General features: G+C 41.0%; 1 long non-coding RNA gene across 1 annotated transcript; it reads right to left on the bottom strand.

Annotated features, from left to right (window-relative positions):
- Positions 1 to 2,612: 2,612 nt before the first annotated feature.
- LOC139029215 (uncharacterized) lies at positions 2,613 to 3,513 on the bottom strand. Its single transcript, XR_011481494.1, has 2 exons — positions 3,282 to 3,513; positions 2,613 to 2,668 (listed from the first exon to the last, which is right to left on the bottom strand). It is a non-coding gene; the product is annotated as an uncharacterized lncRNA (long non-coding RNA).
- Positions 3,514 to 6,711: the final 3,198 nt, after the last annotated feature.

The following is a 6,711-nucleotide window of genomic DNA, read 5'->3' as shown; positions in this document are numbered from 1 at the left end:
GAGAGTGTCCTCGGGGGGGGGGGGTGCGGGCCCCTGACATCACACACACACCACACTAGCTGGGGCCATATAAGCGGTCCCCACAAGAGCAGGAGCGGTCTTTGAGTGGATAAATGTTATCTCATAAGTTCAATAAGCACAGCTGTCGAATTAGGTCAAGTTTGCATTTATGGACGGACGCGTTATTTTGTCCTACTTGTCTCACTCAGCTTACCCCCTATATCTTCTCTCTCTCTTTCTGTTTCTTCTATCTACCTCCTCTATCCTTCCACCCCCTTCTCTGCGCACACCACACTCCACTCTACTCTCTCTCCTCTATCTCTCTACTTTCTTTCTGCATGGCTGAGCAGGTGGGATCTTGCCACTGGTGTCGTGATGATATTGAAATGTCAGTGAGTATTTTTGACAATGTTTATTTACGAGCCTCTTTGCATTTATAGGGGCGTTGACAGGGACAGGCCATGCTAGGCCAGCGGGTAGGCCGAGAGCACAACAGGCCAGGCTGGCCGGGATAGCCGGACCTACACAGGACGGGCAGGCGTAGCCAGGGTAGGGCCAAGCCATCAGGACAGGCCCAGGCTTGGAGTAGGCCGGTGACAGCCTAGTCCAATATGGTAGGCCGCGACTTCACGAGGACAGGGCCAGCTGGGGTAGGCCGGAGACAGGCTTAGGCCAGGGTAGGCTGGAAGGGATAGGCCGAGCTTTAGGCCGGACTCACAGGGACATGCCAGCTGGGATAGACGCGGAAGGCGACAGGCTAGGTCAAGTAGCAGGACTCACAGGGACCAGGCCAGCTTGGGGTTAGGCCGGGAAGGACAGGCTAGCCAGAGGTAAGGCTGGAGGGATAGGGCCGAGTTAGCCTGGACTCACAGGGACATGCCAGGCTGGGATAGACCGGAGGGACAGGCTAGTCAAGGCTAGGTCCGGACCACAGGGACAGGCCAGCTGTGATGGTGGCGGAGTGGACAGGCTAGGCCAGGGTAGGCTGGAGATTATAGGCCGAGTTAGGCCGACTCACAGGGACAGCCCACGGCTCCAGGCTGGGGTAGACCGGAGGGACAGGCTAGGCCAAGGTAGGCCGGACTCACAGGGACAAGCTAGGGCTGGGCGATATGGCCAAAATATCATATCATGGTATTTTTAAAATGTTTGACGGTATGACGGTATTTGACTGTATTTTATGTTTTTGATTAATAAAAGTTCTAAATTTGCTTTATGAGTAGTGTGTGACCTTAGGGTGGCAACACATATCTTCTAAATGATTTCAGTGTGTCTTTCTCCATTCTGATTGTTTTATACTGTTAAATTCAACTTCAACCTAAAATAATTTCCTGCATTTCCATAAATGTCTGCATTTCCTGCACTCATTTGAGATCATTTCCACACTGCCACGATATGTGCAAAAATACTAGGCCTTATTTTTTACCAAATGTTGCAATTGTGATTAAAATCAAAACAGTTGGGTGAACTTTTGGAATRATGGAAATAGAATGTTTATTATAATTCTATAGCTGGAATATAAATAATAGTGGGCACTTTGAATACAGTGTTGTTTGACATGACAACGAATGAAAATGCCATGGACGAGTTATTGTGACAGGGTAGGAACCAAAGTGATGTTCAGTGCTTCATAGGGGACCCTATAATCTTTGGCTACATTAAATGTTTATTCATTTAGCCAACATATCCTGCTTCACCTATTCCCCTTTGATTTAGAAGATGCTGTTGCACAAACAACATGCTGATTTAAGCCTCCACCCGTACTGGTATCAGGCTGTATTAGCTAGCTACGTTTGCTCTGACTCAGTACTTTTATTAGCTAGCCAGCTAACTAGCGATTAGCATTAGTGGCTAGCACGATTTAGCTTAACTTGTTAAGAAAATACAAACTAGCTGTTTGCKGATGTAAGAAACACAAACTAATATTGTAATTATAGAACTCTTGTGGTTTTATATTACGATCAAATTGGAACCAACGTTGCATGTGCTGCATTGACCATGCAGACTGAACGAAAGTGTCGTGGTCAAGCAACAACAAATGCGCTCCTTGAGTAACAGGGTGGAACTATGTCTGTGTGGAAGTGGCATGGAGAGAGAAAGAGAGCCGAGAGGGATGACTCAGGTAGCGGAGTAAACTATAAAAATGGACGTTACACACGGCGTATCACATTTAACAAACCAAACATTAAATACCGTTATAGAAGTTAAAGTAAAAACCCAAACCGGTTCGTGCATAAATACCGGTATATAGCAAAATACGGTATACCACCCAGCCCTAGGGCAAGCCAGGCTGGGGTTGGCCGGACGCACAGGGTTCCTGAGTATGAGAAAATAGTTGGTTTTGTGTGTCTTTTTTTATTTTATTTTAATTTATTTTTTATTAACAACAAATCAATACAGAAAGTACATGAGGGAACACAAGTATATATAGATTATATATAATGGACAATCGAGCTAGGGGGTACAATATCACATTACAATTACACAAGGACCTTAGGAGACATACATACTGTCAAGTTTTGACCTCTTTCTTGTGCAATTCCCCACTTGAAAAGGACAGTCCCTCCACATGAAGATTTTAACTGGATTTCACTCAATAAACAGCCATGGAATCAGTTGTTTGTCTTTTATTTACCATTCTTTGGTTGGCAGTAAACAGGTGAAAAACCTCAAAAAAAGAGATGACAAATACAAGTTACTATGAGTTGACAGCCCAATCAAATACACAAAATTATCCACATTCACCCCAGATAAACACATTTCTGCCACCATAAAACACAAGGTTTCCACTTTTAAGCAAATGTTTCCCAAAATAGAAACCCACCATTTCTAATCAAATGAGCAGAATCAGTATAATTTCTTAAATTGGCATTTTAGCCAAATACATTCAAAATATTTTTAGTAGTAAAAAATTAGCATTTATTTTTACTACATTTATTTTCTAATCAGTAGTTTAAGGGCAGACAAATCTTACAATTTTTTAGCCAAAGATTTTTTTTTTAGCTATACATTTGTTACTGAATTAAGAAAACTTGGTTTACTACGACTTTCTCCATTACCAGCTTTATAATTACTTTTAAACCATTTCAAACCAGTTCTCTTTGGTCAACCAATTGAATTTGGCTCTTCTTACTTTTCTTTATACCCCACAAAAACAAATTTGAAGTTATAAATACCACTGCAAAAGTCCTATCAGAGTTAAGAGTCTGTGTTTTCCAGAGTATCATTAGCAGTGCACTGCTTAAGTCAGTCTAGCCAAGCATGGCTAATATGGCGCTTACCGGCTGTCTTTCACAGTTTTGTGGAGGGCTTGGACTTGCACAGTCACCTTGATCACAAAGATGAAGTTTCCTTGGTCTTGTGGTGTTATAAATGCTCCTTTCACTGCGGTCTAAAGACAACAGCAGAGCCAGGTGCTGGCATGCCCAGATTGCCTGGAAGATTTTTTCCACCTGGTTCACCACTGATTGAAGGAGGAGGAGTTTCACCACTGAGGAGCTCCCAGGCAGTTTGTCAGCACACATACACTTACAATTCTAACAGCTTTTTTGTTAGTAGAGTATTTAACTCTCTTAAAATACAGTTCAATTTCTTTTTGTAGGGTAAGAAAATTAGTTTTTTTGTTTGTAAATTTACATTTGTGTATATGAAATTTGGCCAAAAGAATAATGAAATTAATTACATAAAAATGTTTCAGCTTATTTCTATCGTATGTAAAGAATCCAAGCAGTACATCTCTCCACAATAGTGTAAAATCTTCATAAATGTGTTCAATTATAAATCTACTGATGTCTTGCCACAGTTTTCTRACATAAATACAATGCCAAAAAAGTTGCAACAATGTTTCTGGGTGGTCATTACKAAAGGAGCAATTTGAGTTGATGTTTTCCTTAAACTTCTTCATATAGTGGTTGGCAGAATAGTATTTATGAATAATTTTAAAGGAAAGTTGGTTTTGTGTGTCAGCACTAGCAGTCCCTCGCTCTAGACGTCATCACACAACAGACGTCATCAAAGCGCGCTACAGAACGGTGTACTATCTTCACTCGGTTTGTTGTTTTTATGAAATAGTTTTAATTAAATCATTTTTACTCATAGCTAAAGTATGAATTGCTACGGATTCCGCGACGCGGTAAGACTTTACTGCTGGGACTGCAAGTTTGTGTCCTGGATTCCTGTTAAGTAGCAGTTAGCTGCTAGCCATCATGAAAACGGAGCAGGCTAGCGCTAGCAGTGCTAGCTAACCAGTGTTTRATCCATGACTGGGCACAAATGCATCAGGTGTGAGAGGTTTTCCATACAATCACAAGATGAATATAAGCAGGAATTTGGAAAATGGACAGGGATTTGTCTGCCCTAAATGCAACACCATCAAGCAGCTTAGGGATGAGATGCTCCTGATTTCTAAGTAGACCTAGTGACTAGTGACGTGCCTTTCATTAATGTGATGACTGTTATTTATCAAATAATTACCTACTATGATTAATTGTTACCAGATTAAATTAAACAATTAACTCATTAGGAATTTGGGGCACCATGGAAGAAGTTGTTTAACAAGTTACCATCTCCCGAATTAAAGTTATATATTGATAACAGTCACTTATTAATCATTACCTCATATCAGTCTCATTGTGTACGTCGCAAACGTCTTGAATCTGCACAAACACAGAGTCGTACTGATCATTCCGTACCACACAAATGTATTTGATTATTTATTTACTAACAAACTAAATGATAACACAGGATACACACATACACACACACACACACTGTATAGGTTATTGATTAGAAACTTAATACGATGAAAACAGGTCCCTAGCGGACTAACACAATATGACACTTGTTAAAAAGGAAGGAGAGTTAAAGAGAGAGAGAGGAAGCGAGAGAGAAAAAGACACTTGGATTTATGTGGAAACTACGCTCACAGTAATCCTAATACCTTGCCTCGAACTGGCGCTCTTATGGGTAAGAAGTAATGCACGCATTTACAGTTGAAGTCGGGAATGTTTACATACATACTTAGGTTGTAGTCATTAAAACTTGTTTTTCAACCACTCCACAAATATCTTGTTAACAAACTATAGTTTTGGCAAATTGGTTAGGTCATATACTTTGTGCATGACAGAAGTAATTTTTCCAACAATTGTTTACAGACAGATTATTTCACTTATAATTCACTGTATCACAATTCCAGTGGGTCATACACTAAATTGACTGTGCCTTTAAACAGCTTGGAAAATTCTAGAAAATTATGTCATGGGTTTTGAAGCTAATTGAAGCTAATAGGCTAATTGACATCATTTGAGTCAATTGGTGGAATCCCTGTGGATGTATTTCAAGGCCTACCTTCAAACCAAGTGCTTCTTTGCTTGACATCATGGGAAAATCAAAAGAAATCAGCCAAGACCTCAGAAAAGAAATTGTAGACCTACACAAGTCTGGTTGGGAGCAATTCAAACGCCTGAAAGGTACCAAGTTCGTTATGTACAAACATAGTACGTAAGTATAAACACCATGGGACCACACAGCTGTCATACCGCTCAGGAAGGGAGATGCGTTCTGTCTCCTAGGAGATTTAGGTACTTTGGTGCGAAAAAGTGCAAATTCAATCCCAGAACAACAGCAAAGGACCTTGTGAAGAAGCTGGAGGAAACAGGTACAAAAGTGTCTAATCCACAGTAATGACTTATAATCGCATAAAACTGAAGGCTGCTCAGCAAGGAAGAAGCCACTGCTCCAAAACCACCACAAAAAAGCCAGACTACATTTTGCAACTGCACATGGGGACAAAGCTCGTACTTTTTGGATAAATGTCCTTTGGTCTGATGAAACAAAAATAGAACTGTTTGGCCATAATGACCATTGTTCTGTTTGGAGGAAAAAGGGGGAGGCTTGCAAACCGAAGCACACCATCCCAACCGTGAAACACAGGGGTGGCAGCATCATGTTGCGGAGGTGCTTTGCTGCAGGAGGGCCGGGTGCACTTCACAAAATAGATGGCATCATGATGAGGGGAAATTATGTGGATATGTAGGCAGCATCTCAATTCATCAGTCAGGAAGTTAAAGCTTGGTCGCAAATGAGTCTTCCAAATGGACAATAACCCCAAGCATACTTCCAAAGTTTTGGCAACATGTCTTAAGGACAACAAAGTCAAGGAATTGGAGTGACCATCACAAAGTCCTGACCTCAATCCTATAGAAAAATTGTTTGCAGAACTGAAAAAGTGTGTGCGTGCAAGGAGGCCAACAAACCTGACTCAGTTACACCAGCTCTGTCAGGAGGAATGGGCCAAAATTCACCCAACTTATTGTGGGAAGCTTGTGGAAGGCTACCCGAAACATTTGACCCAAGTTAAATAATTTAAAGGCAAAGCTACCAAATACTAATTGAGTGTATGTAAACTTCTGACCCACTGMGAATGTGATGAAAGAAATAAAAGCTGAAATAAATAATTCTCTCTACTATTATTCTCACATTTCACATTCTTAAAATGAAGTGGTGATCCTAACTGACCTAAGACATGGAAGCTTTACTGGGATTAAATGTCAGGAATTGTGAAAAACTGAGTTTATATGTATTTGGCAAAGGTGTATGTAAACTTCCGACCTCAACTGTACGTGTTGAAGGTTTTGGTCGTGTATCTCAGTTGGACCCAGGACTTCATGAAAAGGGTTCCGCTTTGTGAAAGGAGTCCTACTTGGCCTTCTC

The sequence above is a fragment of the Salvelinus sp. IW2-2015 genome, linkage group LG18, assembly GCF_002910315.2.
Source record: "Salvelinus sp. IW2-2015 linkage group LG18, ASM291031v2, whole genome shotgun sequence".
Lineage (NCBI taxonomy): Eukaryota > Metazoa > Chordata > Actinopteri > Salmoniformes > Salmonidae > Salvelinus > Salvelinus sp. IW2-2015.
Note: the sequence above shows the minus strand (reverse complement) of the source record. Positions and strands in the feature narration are given on the sequence as shown.